General features: G+C 45.6%; 1 long non-coding RNA gene across 1 annotated transcript; it reads right to left on the bottom strand.

Moving 5' to 3' along the window:
- Positions 1 to 321: 321 nt before the first annotated feature.
- LOC121820601 (uncharacterized) lies at positions 322 to 12,393 on the bottom strand. Its single transcript, XR_006061190.2, has 3 exons — positions 10,600 to 12,393; positions 3,170 to 3,230; positions 322 to 1,635 (listed from the first exon to the last, which is right to left on the bottom strand). It is a non-coding gene; the product is annotated as an uncharacterized LOC121820601 (long non-coding RNA).
- Positions 12,394 to 17,480: the final 5,087 nt, after the last annotated feature.

Genomic DNA, 17,480 nt, shown 5'->3' with positions numbered 1-17,480 from the left:
GAGACTGAGAGTGTCAGCTGAGAATCTGGATCACCCCTCAACATGTGTGTGGCTCAGCACATCACTCAACTCCTCTAGATTCTTCTCCTTCCATCCCCTTGGGGAAATGCTCCATCTTCTCACCTGTTAAAGAAACACCATCTCATCTCACACTGCGATCACAGACCTCAAAATGCTTTCAGATGACTAATCTATGCCCACAGCGGTGGGGGGGGGGGGGGGGGGGGGGGGGGGGGGGGGAAAGAGGCATGTCTAATCTCCAGATCTCTGTCACGCCTGTGTACCTGATATATACATGTATTTTCCCAGAATGCTGCAGCGGTGTCCTAGAGGTGACTTCTGGGGTTACCTCTCAGAGAGGTAACTTGTCAGAGACCAGCTGGGTTGGAACACTTGGATTGAGCATGCTTGGTCTGAGGGTTTAAGGATCCTAGGTCTTTCACCTCTCTGTGCCTCTCAGGTATTGGGGCCCAACCCCTGAAGTGGGGTTAGGGTCATCATAGACTCTTACAATAGGGAAGCTATCTTCAAGATTACCGTCTCATTTTGGAGCAATTCCATAATTATTTGTATATTGAGTACCTAGAAAGATGAGATGATCAAGACAATTCTCTTCCTTCAAAACCTCACAGTAGGCCCATACACAGAGGAAGTGGTGCTTGAGCTGGGTTTTGAAGGATGGACAGTTGGCCCAGAAAGGCAGGTTGTGACAGAGGCTGGAGTTAGGACCTGTTTTCCAGGCTGGTGCTCTTTACATATATGGTCACTGCTTCTGTCATCATTTAAAAAAAATTATTTAAAAATATTTTAATTTATTTATTTCATTCTTTATTTGGCTGCACTGAGTCTTAGCTGAGGCATGCAGGATTTTCCATCTTCGTTGCAGCATATGGGATCTTTATTCTTAATTTTTAGTTATTTAGTTAGTTATTAGTTTTGGCGGCACTGGGTCTTTGTTGCTGCACACGGGCTTTCTCTAGTTGCAGCGAGGGGGGCTGCTCTTCATTGTGGTGCCTGGGCTTCTCGTTGCCCTGGCTTCTCTTGTTGTGGCTCTAGGCCTACAGGCTTCAGTAGTTGCAGTGTGTGGGCTCACTAGCTGCTCTCGTGGGCTCTAGTTGTGGTGCATGGGCTGTGGAATCTTCCCAGACCAAGGACTAAACCAGTGTGCCCTGCATTGGCAGGTAGAATCTTAACCACTGGACCACCGTGAAGGCTTTTCTTTTTTTTTAGTTGCAGCATGAGGAATCTTTAGTTGCACTATGCGAACTCTTAGTTGTGGCACATGGGATCCAGTTCCCAGAAGGCCTCCTGCAATGGGAGCGTGGAATCTTAGCTACTGGGCCATCAGGGAAGTCTTTGCTTCTATTATCTTGAGATGACTTGCTAGGGAAGCTGGAGACCTGAATTCCTAGCAGCCTGAAAAGGGGCACTGACGCAGCAGTCTGGGAAAGGCCATTCTTATATTAGCCTCGATCCAGTATCCTTCAGAAGACCAGAGGTGTCTGGGCAACGGAAGGAGAAAATAAGAGACAGCCTCACAGATTGACTGTGCTAGGCAGCAGCAGTGGAGATTTGAAGCCTTCAAAACCTTGGCATCTCCTGGAGGGAAACCACGGTCAAGCTGTTCCATTTTTCCTAGGCAAAGAAAGGAGAGGTAGTTTCTATTTCTCTTTCCACTCATAGGCACCACAAGGATAACCTGCTGAATCTGAGCATTTGATTCTTGACTATCTGACTGTGGCTTATCCACTAGTAAAGAAGCTATTTCCTAGACCCCTTGGCCCCTGCCTCCTGGCATGGGTGTTCAAAGGATGCAAATATCTTAGCATAAGACAAATCCAACTCAGAATGGCAACATGCCACATTAAACACATGCTTATAGAATGAATATCTAGTAAAAATGAAGTTGGAACCTGTTGCTGTTTTGGATTAGTCTCTATATTCCTTCCTCTCCTTTAAAATATGAATGAATTAGAATTTTCATCTTATTTTGAAAGACAGAAATGAGAGAAATACCAAGGTAACAGAGCACGGTGAGTGCAGGCCATTCACAGCCATTGCTGAGCATCATCGCTGTGGCACCCTGTTACTAGGCAACTGGTCCTGCTCAGTCATTGGTCAGTGCCTCAAATGGGCCCCACCCACTGGCAATCAACAGTCAAGAGATGACAATGAGGAGATTCAGATAACAGTAGAGTGGTGGTTGTGAGGTGGAGAGTAAAGTAAGAGGCGGATCCCAGCCTTCTCCCAAGGCCCTCCTGCTCACCTGGACCAGTGGGTGAGCTGGGGAGCCCAGAGAACAAGCTTGGGACTGTGTCCAGAGCCCTCACCAAGGCCACCCACTAGCCTTGGCCCAGGCCTTGAGGCATCCTTGTCTCTGCAACCTAATAGCAGTGGCAGTCTGCCTGGGTTGCAGTCTGTGGGATCTTGTCTCCCCACCTTTGGGTGGCCTGAGGAGCCTGAGGGCCAGTTGGGTTGGGTGCCTGCCTCCTTCAGCAATGACAGCTGGGTAGGGTCTGGGGACCTGGCCCTGAGGAAGCTGCCAGCTGAGAGCTGCCTCCTCTTAACCAGGATGGGGACCTTGGAGGGTAAAAATTGTGCCTTGGGACCTGGCCCTTTCTTGTCAAGACAGAGAATAATATTCATTGGTAGAGATTTACAGGTACTTGATTTGGTAGAGATTTACATCATTACTTGACCGTGACCTGACTTCAGGAACAAAGGATCTGATACCAAGAAATTTGCAACAATTAATCACACCCCTCCCTCACTTTTTTGCTTTTAAAAGGGCTATGATGAAAGCTTTCAATAACTGTGGGGTTGTTAAGGCATGAGCCACCCATCTCCGTGCATGGCCCTATAATAAACCTTTCTGTGACCCAAACTCCAACATTTTAGCATGATTTGACCTTACTGTGCGTTGGGCACACGCACCTGCATTGTTTGGTAACATCAACATGCAAGTGGAAGGATAAGAAAGTGCTCCAGGGAGGTTCTGGAACTGACCTTCCAAGGGTCAGCTCTGCCATGAACTTGCAATGTGGCCTTGACTGGTCACTTCTCTCCAGGAGTCAGTTTCCTCACCTATAGAATGAGGGCAGAGACCCCAGGGACTGTGAAACATGGAGTTTAGTCCTAGAAAGCTCAGACTCCTGAAACTGAAACCTACCTGTCTGACTTTATCCCCCATCACGTGGAAATGTCTTCTGGTGACTGTCCTGCACATCAGTCTAGAACACAAGAGCAAAAGTGGAGGATGAGAGACTGAGTCTGGGGCCCAAGCCTGGGTGAGCACACAGAGGGTGAGCTCAGGGCCAGGCAGAGGGGCCGTGAGATTGTAAGAGGGCTGGTCTGAAGGGAGGTAGAGGTGGAGGCAGAGGGGTTGGAGACGGTTCTGCCCATTGCTTGTTAGGTGGCCTTGATGGATCCTGTTCTCCTGTCATCCTCACAACATGTGATTCAACTGATGGGGCAGCTGTCAGGATTCTCTAGAATGGGTCCCTGAATATGGTGGAGTTTTCAGATGCTCCACCGTTGGTCTCCTGAGCTGACGTCTCCAGCTCTCTCCTTGACCCTTCTGTCGGGTCTGGTAACTTGGATCATAAAAAGATGGAAAAAAACAAATCCTTTGACAAGGGCTCTGTTCTTTCACTGAAGACAGCTGGTATGGTCTTCATAGCCCCAACCCAAACATGTCACATCACCCCCAAGGACATCATTCTATTCATTCTGCTTGTGGTGCAGACCTGGACAGAAAGATGTGGCTCCCTGAGGGCGAAGAAGGTAAATAAAATGGTCTTAATTTGGTAACTAGCTAATGTCTGAAGTTCTAACTTTATAGCTTTCCAGGGTGAGCACTATTTTGTGGTCTGAGATTGTCTGGAATATTATTTGCTAACCCAAGCCACCGTCATTTGCCTAAGCCTGCATGCATTCCTGTTCTTTAAAAGTTCTGCTGCTCCATGCCCGCATTGGGCTGGCGTTTTCCCAGTGAGCTCCCTGATTTTAACCTTCCACTGGGTTGGCCTATGGTAATGAATGTCCTTTCATGGACCCAGCAGGAGACGAAGACAAACCCAGTTGTGAAATCAGAGCATCAGTCAAGGGAGATCGGTGGCTTCCTAAACTGATTTTTACAAAGTCACAACCGGAAAGCAAGAAAAGTAATTTTCAGACGCTGAATGCTGACTGTTCTCATTTTTTGGTTCAATATTCCTGACTCCAGAGGAGCATCTCTCATGACTCTGACTGGTCAACTTCTCACTCCTCTGCTTCTGACCCCTTTCAGGGCTTGATCAGGTCACTTCACACATGAGGGGCGGTGGGGGGGTCATGCTGCATTCATCCTGCAGGGTCACCTGGCTTCACCCCAACTTCAGCACGTGCCCATATTCTCAAGGGGGAGACTTTTCAATGAAAGTCTTCTTTGGATGAATGTGCGTGCACCCCCTCAGATTGGCCACAGTCTCTGGTTACCGTTTCTATCATCCATTGATAACATTGCCAAATGCGATTTGCTGCCATCTGTGATTATCAGCCTGGAGAGTTATGATCCTGAATAGTTTTCTTCTTCATTGGTCTTGTCATTAACATCAAATCTGTATTAATGGATACCACAGCAGGTGCTTGGGACAGGTGAGCTGTGGACTTATGAGTTCCCTGGAAACTGGTGATTTGGGAGCCAGAGGCTTTCTGTCCACTATCATGCTTTTTTTTTTAAATTTTTAAAGTATGCCCTCAGATAGTGATGCTGGCACAGGCCTTAAATCAGCCAGGGCTCTACCAGAGAGACAGAACCAGTAGGAGATATATCTGTGTCTACCTATAGCTTTAGAAACTTATTGCAACGAACTGGCTTATACAGTTGTGAGAGCTAGCTAGACAGGTCCACACTTTATTTGACAGATCAGCAGTCTAGAACTCTTAGGCAGGGGCTGATGCTGCAGTCCACAGTGGAATATCTTCTTCCTCAGGGAAACCTCACTGTTGCTCTTAAGGCCTTTCAACTGATTAGATGGTAGCGGTTTAGTTGCTAAGTTGTATCTGACTCTTGCGACCCCATGGACTGTAGCCCTCTGTCCACGGGATTCCCAGGCAAGAATACTGGAGTGGGTTGCCATTCCTTTCTCCAGGGGATCTTTCTGAACCAGGGATCGAACCTGGGTCTCCTGCAGTGCAGGCAGATTCTTTACTGACTAACCAAGGAAGCCTTGATTAGTGAGGCCCATTCAAATTATTGAGAAGACGCTCCTTAAAGTCAATAGATGTTAAATCATAACAGCAAAACCTAGATTGAATTGGTGTTTGATTGAATAAGGCTGCTATAGCCTAGTCAAGTTGATGCAGTCCCTGTTAACTTCCCTGTGGCAGGAAAGGCAAACACATAACCAGAATATATGTTGATTCCAGTCAAGATTAATTGCTGCTGCATCCAGAGTAGAAGGGATCCAGTGTGGTCAATCTGTTATCAAACGGCTAGTTGATTTCTTTGAGGAATGGCAATGCTGTATCTGTACCATGGCATTGGCCTGTTAGAGGTAGGTTGGTTGGCAGTAACCAGATGGATCTTGGTGAGTGGGAATCCATACTAGTTGGACCAGTTATGACTTCTATTCCCTGCTCTCGTGGATCTCCATTCATGTACCTACTGGGTGAGCACTGGATTGATCAGTGTTAATGGTTAATGTCAACTGGCCCAACAATTCATTCTACTTGGCATGTAGAGTGTCGACACGGTGGATGTCTGGGATAGTCCTTGATGTGTATTGTGAGGATCTTCACACTTCACGCCCATTCCTTAGGTCCATCTGCGTATCTCTTTACCATGCTTCTTTGTTCCCTGATCATCCAAACTTTATTTCTCAAGCCCCTGGACAACTAGTCAGACCATTTGCGCCTATGCGTGTCTCTGGCATATTCTTACCTCAGGCTGCTCCTTTTTCCACATGCAATGGATGTTGGCATGCGTGGCCAAAGCTCTGCCCATGGAGGATTCTTCCTCATTGCTCTTCCTCCGGATGACCCAGAGGGTGGCAATGTAACAGTAATCTATCCCAGAGTGTATCCAGCAAGCCAAACCCTCTGTGAACCAAGCTCTTCCTCCAAACGATCCTAGAGAGCCCCTCACCCGCCACTCCGTGTATCTACCACACATGGATAACTGGAGGAGAAGCGCCCATGCAGTGGGAGACACGGGGGTTTGGGCCACGCTTGGGTAGCTTATTTGTATGTTTTTCTTGTGCCCTCTGTCTTTGCTTGAGTTCAAACTTGAATATATCCCTTAAATCTTAGAGTGCTGCTCAGCCCACTGACCTTATGAGCTGGGGAACCTGACAGACTTGAGCTCATGATGGGACGTTCTGGCTGCATGAACACTGATAGCTGAGGTCAGGTGTTCTGTTTATACCAGGGTTCAGTGGCATTCCAGGCAGCTATTTTGCAAAAAATTGATAATGATCTTATACAAATAGGTCTGCTCCAGATCCCATAAGCAAAGTGTTAGTCATTCAGTTGTGTCCAACTCTTTGCGACCTCATGGACTGTAGTCCACCAGGCTCTTCTGTCCGTGGGATTTTTCCAGGCAAGAAGACCCCATGTCTAGTAATTCAATTTGGGCTTGCTATAAATGCCACATAATTTCACAAATACCTCTAATGCCACAGTTGTATGGCCCTAATGTGTGAAGTGGTAGGCCTGCTTGCACCATGGCCTGGACCTGCTGAAGAACTTTTTAAAACTCTGGACCCCACTAAAGTTGGCATCCTTTTGTGCCACCATTTACATGAGTTGAAGCCAAGTATGGAAAGATGCCTCCAGAACCCACTGAGGCCTACCAGGCATTATACTTCTTTAAGTTGGAAGGTGCAGGATGAAAGGATTTGTCCTGTATTATGGATGCCCTAGGGGGCTTCCCATGTGGTGCTAGTGATAAAGAACCCACCTGCCAATGCAGGAGACTAAGAGACACAGGTTTGATCCTTGGGTCAGGGAAGATCCCCTGGAGCGGGGCATGGCAACCCACTCCAGTATCTGCCTGGAGAATCCCATGGATAGAGGAGCCTGATGGGCTATAGTCCATGGGGTCACAAAGAGTCAGATGCAACTGAAACCACTTAGTATGCATGCATGGATGACCTAGATCACTGGACCCATAAACATTTCACTGATGTGGCAGGCCCTGGAATTTTAAGAATAATTTTCCACTCTCTAGAGCAAACGTGTCTTAGCAAAGCCTACGAAATACTTGTCACTTCTTGGCCCTGTAGTCTGATTAATAATGTCATCAATGTAGTGTATCAGTGTGATGCTTTTCAGGATGTCCAGTCATGTCCCTTTGGACTATATTATATCAGAGGCAGGAGAGAGGACACAGATGGAGGGTAGGGGGAATAAGGCTATAAAATATACTTTTATCCATCTAGAGTGAATGTAAATTTTTTTCTGCTTCTCTTTGACCAGCATCGCCACTCACTAGGTCAATGGCCATAAACCCTGTATTAACACTTGAGGCTGTATTAATTACCTTTAGCAAAGATACCAAGTCTGGCACAGCAGTTTCAATGGAGCTACCATTTGTTGAGTTTGCAGTGAAGCCGGTTTTAATCCCTGAAGCCCAGTCTGTTTTTTGCAAAGGCCAGACTGGTGAATTTAGCGAGGATATAATGGAGATTGTCATTCCTGCCACGTTCTATTAATCATCTCTGTAACTCTTTGCAGATCAGCTACCCTGCCCCCTAAATTTGACACGGCCACTCATTATAATTGAATCCACCTTGCCTCTGATGTTTAAGTGCTACCATCTGCCTCCATTATGTAAGGATCCTAGCCTCCCCATTGCTATTGGGAAGCCTAGTTCTGTACCATCAGCTCTGGTCAGCAGAGGACAGACACATGGAGCTTCTCAGCCATGGTCTCCCTCTCACCAGAGATTTCTAATTCCTCTGGTAAAAGGCATGAGCTCCAGGTCCTCCTGTGGAATACAGTTATCTGTTGAATTTTCTAGCTCTTCATTGTATGTTCCACTCAAGCATGCCTACTTCTTTGAGCCTCCCATAGCAATTTCAGCTTATCTCCTTCTCTCGGTGTAGGCCATTTTCTCTCTGCATTTCCAACAGCCATCCTAGCAGCAGTATATTAGCACCATCTCCTGTGGAAGCTTTGCTAGGGTGCATTTTCAGAATGCTCCCATTTCAAGAAACTGTCATCTATTCAACCTTACACCACTCTCTAGCTCTTGATCTTGATCATGATACTGTCCTGGCTTCTGTCAGTACATGCTGGCTAGGTCCTACAACTTCAGAATATAGAGTCTGAATCAGTCAGAGTCCAATCAGGAGTCAGAAACCACACTGTAATTTGGACATGGAAACTTTGACATGTAGAATAGTGAAGTATAATAGGGAACTGGAATGATAAATGATTGGCTAGTAAAAAAAAACAAAGAGACCTGAGAAGAGTATAAAGCAGCAAACATAAGGAACAGCCACTTCCCTTAACGTTGGGATGGAGCAGTCAGGAAGAGGCCAGCCTGGGGCTGAGATCCAGATCTTGTTTAGAGGATATAGTCATGGCTCTCAGGATGGCAGAGAAGTCACTGTGGTGCTGAGCAGGTGGAGCAGGAAATTGGCCCTGCAGACTCACCAAATGCGTCCTCTGGGCTGCCTGGCTCAGCCCACTATGAAACTTTCTGATGGGAGTGCTGGGAAAGGCTGCTGGCCGCTGGGTGCTGCTGACTGTCCTGCACCAGAACTGGACATGGAAGCTGCCCATGCTGCAGAAGCTGGGAGCTGGAGAAGCTGCAGGAACCGGCCAGGAGTGGCACGCGAGAACTAGGAAGGAAAGCCCCTTGCTCCTGCAAAGTCCATGGCCCTCTACTGCTGAAGCTTAGCATCATGCCAGCTGGCAAAGAAGACACATTTAAAGGGCTCAGATCCATTCCTACAGAGCAGGCAGTGAAGGGTATTTCTGGAACTAAGAGGCAAAAATTGGCAACGGGTACAACTCTTTTCTTCCTTTGGCAAGGCCAGCATTTCCCTGGCTAGGTTATGTTGTGACTTGACCCTAGTTATTGGTCTGGTAGCCAGGAGGAGAGATGGGGTAGACCCAGAGAGATGTGCATTACAGCAAGGCAGAGGTCTCTACATCCTTTTGAAGCAAGAGGGGGATATTAGTTTCTTCCAGGAAGGGGTGAACTGTTTCTGCAGTGCTAGAGGTTCAGGGAGACCTGGGATTCCTTGGCCCAGATGTCCCCATTACATCTCTTCCCAACCAGACCCCTGGACTTGTCATAGTAGGCAATGGATGAGAATTCATTGGATGAGAATGCAATGGATGAGAATTCAACTTTATCTGGAATTCTGCTACTCTTACATTTAAAAACTGGACCTCATCTTCAGCTTTTCTGCTTTCTGACTGCAGAAGATGAGGATTTGTCCTTATATGTTGCCAAGGCAGTTAGTTTTCTATTGCTGTGTAACAAAAGACCACAAAGAGTTGCTTTAAAAAACATCCACTTAGTATCAGGCAGTTATGTGGTTTAGGAGTCTGGGCAGACTGGACTAGGTTCTGTTCAGGGTGTCAGGTCAGCTGTGCCATAGTACATAACATAAATATGGGGGTAGAATCTCATCATATTAATAGGTTCCAAGGATTAGGGCATAGAATCTTGAGAGGCCATTTTTAGAATTCCGCCTTCTATAGTCTATCCTGTGGTCCCCAAAGATTCACATTCCTCCTAAATGCCAAATATACTCAACCCCTTCCAAAGTTCCCAAGGGTCTCATCCTATTACAGCATCAATTCAAAGTCCAAAATCTAATCTAAATATCATCATCTCAAAAGTACAAAGTTTTATCATCTAAATCAGGCGCAGATGAATCTACTGAGTGTAACCCACTAAGTATAGCTCCTGGGCACAATTCTCCATCTACTGACCCATGAAACTAAAGAAATAACAGGCTCTGGTTCAAAAAGCAGGAAATGTCATCAGTCCAAAGCAGTCATTAAATCTAATCAAGCAAGATCTTAGATTTCAAGGCTTGGGACAACTGGCTCTTGACTCTGCCCTTGGGGCTCTTGGATCCCCTATTCTTCATTTTTCATCTGCGTGAAAGATAGCACATGTTTTCAGCTGAGATGTTTTATCAACCTGCTTCTTGCCAGTGAAATTTGGGGGACCCAAAAACCTTCTTTCATTTTCCACTCTCTTTCCCTGTGGGTATAAAATTCTCAAGAACCTTGTGGGCTTTGCATTGACTGCACAGGGATTAACCAAACATCTAATGAGACAAAAGTCTCTCCTACACATCTTTCTGGAATAATCCCTTCTCTACATTTGGCTTCTGCTGAGATGGCTAAGGAACAATAACCCCTAAGCTTCCTCAGGACCCCTGGTTTGCTTGAGATTGATGACAGTGACAGAGACTGAACTGTGTCCTCCCAAAATTCATCCTTGAAATGCTACCTCCCATCAGAATGTGATTTTATCTGGAAATAGGGTTACTGCTGAGGTAATTCGTTAAGATGAGGTCAACCTGGAATAGGTGGACCCTTAATCCAATATGACTGGTATCCTTATAAAAAGGGGAAATACGCACACACACACACACACGAAGATGCACTGAGAAGATGGAAGCAGATATCAGGATGATGCTTCTGCAAGCCATGGAACTCCAGATTGCCAGCAACCTCCAAGAAGCTAGAGAGAGGCATGGAACAGACGGTCAGTCTTCAGAAGGAGCCAACCCTGCTGACACCTCAATCTCAGGAATTGTGAGACAATACATAATTGTTCTTTAAGCTACCAAGTTTGTGGTACTTCACTGTGGCACCCCAGCAAACTAGTACAACCCCTGATCTCTGGTTGACTGGCTCATGGATCTTTCTGAAGTTTCAGCAAAAGGTTTTACAGCCACATACCAGGGCTTTTCTTTAGGCCAGTTTTTGGCAGGCATTTGGCTTCCCTGGTGGCTCAGATGGTAAAGAATCTGCCTGCAATGTGGCAGACCTGGGTTCCATCCCTGGGTTGGGAAGATGCCCTGGAGAAGGGAAAGGTTACCCACTCCAGTATTCTGGCCTGGAGAATTCCATGGACTGTACAGTCCATGGGGTCCCAAAGAGTCGGACATGACTGAGCAGCTTTCACTTTCACTTTCTGAATTTTACTATCTTTCACAATCTAGATAGGCCGAGAATTTCCCAAATCATTGTCTATGTTCCCTTTCAACAATTCTTCCCTTAATTTCTTTCTCTCCTCTTGTATTTTACTATCATTAGCAAAAAGAAACCAGGCTTTGCCTAGAGAATTTCATTCCTTGCTTGTAAGTTCTGTTTTCCACATAACTGCCAGACACAATTCTGCTAAGTTTTTTGCCACTACATAACAAGAATTATCCTTTCTCCAGTTCCAATAACATATTCCTCACTTCTGTCTGTGCCCTGTCAGCATCTTGTTTCTATTAATGATTTGTTCATGCAGATTGAGGCTTTCTCTTAAGGCAGTTTAGGATTTCTAAATTTTCCTCATGTTCTTTTGACCTGCAGCATCTTGAATGTACATATTTCTACTAAGAGTCGGTTCAAGGCAATCTAGGTCTTTTCTGTCATGCCCCTCAAGATTCTCCTGGCCTCTACCCACTGCCCAGTTCCAAAGCCATTTCTACCTTTTTAGGTATTTGTTTTGGTACCCTGCTTCCAGGTACCACGTTTTAACCTTCTATTGCTGAATATCACAAATTGGGGGGGAGGGGTGCTTAAAACAACACAAGGCCCTTGGGTTTCACACTTGTCTTCAGTTGGTCTTTAAGCACCCTCAGCCATTCATTATCTTACTCCAGTGTGTCAATGGCAGTCACCAGTAGCCATCAGATTCCACTGTCTTCAGAGTTAGTACTTATTCCACCTCTCAAAAGCCTGTGCCGTCAACACCACACCCCTCAACCCTCATGCCCAGTGCTTCCCTTCTGCAGGGTCACTGCTGGTGACAGTTTGAACAGTTGTCCCACCTATCACTAGTGATCGTGTCTTCATTACCAGCTGCCCAGCAAGGGTCCAAAATCCCAGTTTTGACTCTGCTTCTCTGAGCCAATCCTAGTACCAACTGTATTAGGTCAGGTCCTGATAAAACTTGGAAAGTCTTCAAGGAAGAAGGACTGGACAGAGGTCAAGTTGGGCAGAGTTGAACTGTGATGCATTCATTGCAAAGCCCTCAGCTGATCTCACAGGAGGTCAGGAGAGGGCAGCTCTTTAAAACTGGGCCCTGAGGCTTGGGGAAGGGAGGAGGTGTGACTTTGGGGGAGGTGGCTGTCTTCAGCTGAGAGCAGTCCTGGAGAGAGACTCAGAAGCTGAGGCACAAAGGCTTTGGAGTGACTGGGAGAACGAGTGCCTGGACCCGGAAGCGGTGGCAGTGGGGTGGGGGAGGGGCAGGGGGTGCTTGGGGGTAGAATTTGGAAAAGCACACCACAATATCTATTGCAGTTATTGTTTTCTGTATCTGCTTTTATGTAACATTTATACTTTGAATTAATTCTTTATTGTTGCACAAAGTACCCCCAAACTTAAAACAACAAACGTTATCATTTCATCGTTTGTTGGTCATGAATCTGAGCTCAGCCTAGACAGGTGTCTCTGGCTCAGGATCACCAAGCTACTGGCCTGGGCTAAGTCAATTCCAGACTGTACTGTGCTGGACAGCCCGCCTCCAAGCTCACTGATGTGGCTGTTGGCAGGCCCCAGAAGATCACTTCCAAGTTCACTCACGTGCTTGCTGGCAGGCTTCCGTTCCTGGGCAAGTCATCCATAGGCTGCCTTAAATGTTTTCATGACACAGCAGCTGGTGATTAAAGAGGGAGAGACCACGACCAGGAGTCTTTTTTCTTTGCTCCCAAGTCTTCTTGTAACTCATCTTGGAAGTGAAGCTGCATCAATTCTGTCATATTCAATTCCTTAGAAGCAAGTTTCTGAATCCAGCCCGACTGAAGGGGAGAGGATTGCATGGGGTGCAAATATCAGGAGGTGGGGGTCATTGGGGCCACCTGTCACAAATACTACCTGGCAAACACTGAGCTGAGCATTTTACCTGCCTGGTTTTATTTAATCCTCACAGTGAACTCAAGGGAGCTGCTATTAGTATCTTCCTTTGCAGATGTGGAAATAGGCCGAGTGGTTAGATAACTTGCTCGAAGCCATACAAGTGACTGTTAGAGGAGAGAAAAAAAGAGTCCAGTTTTGCAGACACACACAAGTCTATGTGTTTCTATTTCTTATACTGTCTCCATTAATAACATCTTGGGAAAGTCAAAATTGTTGCAAAGATCAAAGCTAGATTGGGGGCTACCAGCTTTAGGTGCAGGGGCTGGGAGTGAGAGGTACCAATCAGAGGGGTCTAAACCTAGGCAATTCCTAACTCAGGAAGCTCAGGAAAAAGGCTGGGGACACAGAAGGCAGGCCAGAAGTCTGGGTAGAGGGTAATTTTGAACTGGTTATGTTCTTGATGAAATCAGCTGTGGACATGAGGAAAGCCCTCCTTCCTTTTCAAGTGTGCAGTTGCTGAGTAGGGACTAAAAATAGAAGTAGCAGGGTTACAAGCGAGCTACAACTATCACTTAGTCATGCCCCTCAAAGTTCTTGCATAATGGACTGTGCAAAGTTATAAGCTTTTAATTGTTAGACTTAAGTTTTAACAGTTAGACTTAAATCTTAGGGCTTTTCCAAGTTATCTTATTGCTGTGTAACCAACCACCCCGAATCTTAGTGGTTTCTAACAAAAATAATTTCTAGTGATTCTCTGAGTTGACTGGGCAGTTATTCTGCTGGCATCACCTGGGCTCTTAAGCAGGCGTTTAGTTGGAGTGTTAGCTGATCTGAAGGGTCTGTGATGCCCTCACCCACAGGCCGGGAATCTTGACAGGGACACCTGGGATGTGTGTTTCCAGCAGTTCTTGTCAGTCAGTGGTTTCACGTGAGTTACCTCAGTCATGTCCCAAGAGAACAAAGGCAGCTGTTGCACTAGGCTCCAGAACCACATCACTTCCTCACGTCCTATTGCTCAAAGAGGTCATGAGACCAGCCCAGGTTCAAGGTAGTTGAGAACGGCCACTAAGTTCCTAGTGGGAGCTTAATGGAGAGAGGGGTAAGGCCAAAACTACAAAAGGGTATGGACACAGGAGGCATGGCTCATGAAGGATCACCATTTACCACGGAGACCTTGACACTGCAATAAAGTAGTTCTAGCTGCCTTGGTACAGGCAGCAGGTTACAGGCCCCACAAGATAGGACTGCAGTGTGCCCAAGATTGACCTGTCTTCACTGCAGGGCACTGGAATAAGCGATGGCTAATCTGTGCCAGGAGCTTCAGAGTCTGCACCCGATCAGAAATAGAAACATGTAAGACTTAAGATGTTGGAAGACCCAGTTAAAATAACCAGATTCTACATGAAATTGAATTCAGGCTGCTGTTGGGATAAAATAATAACACATACACATATACCCTGCTTTAGAAAGATTCTTCAAACTGCAGGCAGAACTTAGTGGGACTTAACATTAATTTTGCAGTTCAAGGTCAGCATTTAAAAAATAAAAAATATCAAAATGGATATTTTTCTTGAATTTTTAATTCACTTATACAAACAAATTCATCAATATATATATTGGATAGCCAACTAGTGAGAAAATACACTTCTTACTATGGGCCACAGCCAAAGTTTGAAAGCCACTGATTTAGTATATGCTGGGGTCAGAGGCTATCTACTTTATATTCATGAAAAAAGTGTGTTAACATCAGTATTTAGTCAGAGTTACAAAATGATAGAAAATAAGAATGTCAGTTCTATGATTTGGGGAGTTATGTTCCATTCTAAAAGGTTTTAAACAAAAGGAATCTTGAACAAAGTTTCTCCTTTCTATGTGCTTAACTCCCTCAGTGGAATTCTTAATCTGAATGAAACAGGGTGCATCCTGAGCTGAAAGGCTCCTGGCAGAAAATGGTTGCTCCTCCAGTGGCTACAGTAACAGCTCATGTGTTGGAGAATTATTTACTTGCTTGTTGTCGGGTTTCCTCCACTGGAACACAGGCGCCATGAGAGCAGAGACTATCTTGTTTATGGTGGAACCCCCAGTGGGCAGATCAGTGCCCAGTATGTGTTGAGCACTCCATAAACATTTGCGGAGCAGACAGATGAGTGCATGAATGAATGGGGAAGGGAGCCTCATCCAAGTAACACATTTTATAATCATTGCTTTTCACTGAATGTGCTTTGTAAGCGCTTTCCATCTGGCTTCTTTTTCTTCAGACTGATTCAGAACCCAATCATGATCCTTTCTTCAAACACTGTTTTCTAGGATAGGTTCAGAGTAGTGTTACTGAAACCAATCAGCCCTGAGCCAGGCAGCAGAGAAGAGAGAGAACTAATCACTCTAACTTTGGCCAGCAGCTGTGAAAACATGCTACCTTTCATACAGAGGTCAGCAGGATTTGCGGGCTGGACAGCGTGTTATGAAAACTGTCAACTGAGGATAAGGAAGAAATGAAGTGAAGAAAGACACGCAATGGATATGGCTACTTTTTTTTTTTTTTTTACTGTGAACATTAGCATTAAATTGGTTACCGTACACATCCAAAGGCCCAGCATCTTGGAAATATCATGAAATGGCACATCTTGTACCAGAGTCTCACAAGAATAAAATAGACAATGCTACATCAAGTGGTTAAAAATACACAAAAAAGTAGTTTTAACAGTCTATAAATTTTTATACTTAAAATCATGATTGAGTTGAAATAAAAAAAGTGCATTTCAATTGCTAAAAAAATAATATTGGTATAGTTAACACAAGGGGGGGAATCAGTACATTGAGGGATCTGACAGGATGCTGGAATACAGAGGACTCCGGGAAGCTGGGCACATTTGGAGATGCGGGAGGGAAGTGTGGTTCCCCCTCACCATGGTTCCCTGGGGCCGAGCAGCTCTCCCTCCCCAGTGTCTTTCCCATCTTACAAGATCCTGTCCCATTACCTGTCACCTCCTCAACTGAAGACTCTTCTAAACTTCTTTGCATCATGAGAGGTACCTGCCCTACATGAGTCCAACTTGACCTTCAACTGCACCCTCACAGAGGTAGGAGAGGGACACTGCCCTCTTCTGGACTTGACACAAGTACCCCAGCCACATGGCCTTAATCCTTATGACCTAGCAGGCAGAACAGGGACCAAGCAGCTTCTGTTTCGTCAAACTCCTTTGGACAAATGTTCAACATTCAACAACAAGCTCTGTAAACCTAACGCTGAACAATTCCTGGCAAGCAAACTGGATTTTTTCTTTAAGAAATGAGGGAAAGTGCAAGTGATTTCAGTACTGTCAGGGAAAACAAAAATAAAGACAAACAAGTTACACCTGGCCCCGTTATCTGAAGCGATCACAGCTTCAGTTTTTTTGTTTTTTGTTTTTTGTTTTTTTTTTTTTTTTCATCAAATGGAGTTACAAGCAGACGCCTCTGTCTACCTATATCGCTCAGGGTCAGATTTGGCTGGGGAAGAAGGGCCAGGCAGACACCTGTTTGGAAGGCCATTTCAGGTGCAAATGCCTCCCAGTTCTACAGGCTAAATAGGGTCTGGGGTTTCCTCTTGGTTGATAACTGACCTGCATCTTGTGAGGAAGACGCCACTATAAGCACAAACCAACCTTGTGATCAGAGAGCTGATGAGGATTAGGAGCCCGAAGACAAATAACTGACACACAGGAAACGTGAGCTAAACTCTGTCTGGGCGGAGTGGATGCCATAGCAGACCTCCCACGGGTCAGGATGAAGAGCTGACCCCAATGACTTGCTCTCTGCTGTAATGGACATGTGCTTGGAGCAGAGAAGGTAAGAAGCATTTCCTCATTCATACTCCAGTTATCCCTGCCGCTCTTCTTCTTCTCAGAGACATGATGGCCCTGCACCGGTGGTGGGATTTGGGAGGAAGAAGTAAGGCGGGTGGCCTTCCTGCTTTGCATTTAGCACATTGACAGATCCCTCAAGGGAAGGTTCTGGCTTTCAGTTCAGATGCCTGACCCACAAGGACACCTGACCCACACATCAACCTTTGTTTCCATAAGGCTGAGCACTTAGTAATATGGGGAAATGTCTTAAAAACCAAGATCTGAAAACAAATATTGAGCCAAGAAAGAATATTCTGTAAGAGACTTGAAAGTGGGATGTTTCTTTAGAAGGTGAGAATAAAGAAGCTGAAGTATTTTGTTGCTCCCTTGTGGACAAAGCCAGTACTGCTGGTGGAGCAGAATCACACTGCCCATGTCAAGAAAAGAGGAAAAGGCGTACTCAAAACTTGCAGAAGATTGAGAATTCCTCTGAGGCTGCATATGTATGGTTGGGGATACAACTCTAGCAGGAAACACCAAAATTATGCCACATTCTTTCCTTTTCACTTTTGGAAAAAGTCTCAGGAGTTGAATGATCAAGCATAGAAAAGGTATTTCCAGGTCAGG

This window comes from Ovis aries, chromosome 11 (genome assembly GCF_016772045.2).
Source record: "Ovis aries strain OAR_USU_Benz2616 breed Rambouillet chromosome 11, ARS-UI_Ramb_v3.0, whole genome shotgun sequence".
NCBI classification, from domain to species: Eukaryota; Metazoa; Chordata; class Mammalia; order Artiodactyla; family Bovidae; genus Ovis; species Ovis aries.
The sequence above is the reverse complement of the archived record's forward strand: the minus strand, read 5'-3'. Positions and strand labels throughout refer to the sequence as shown.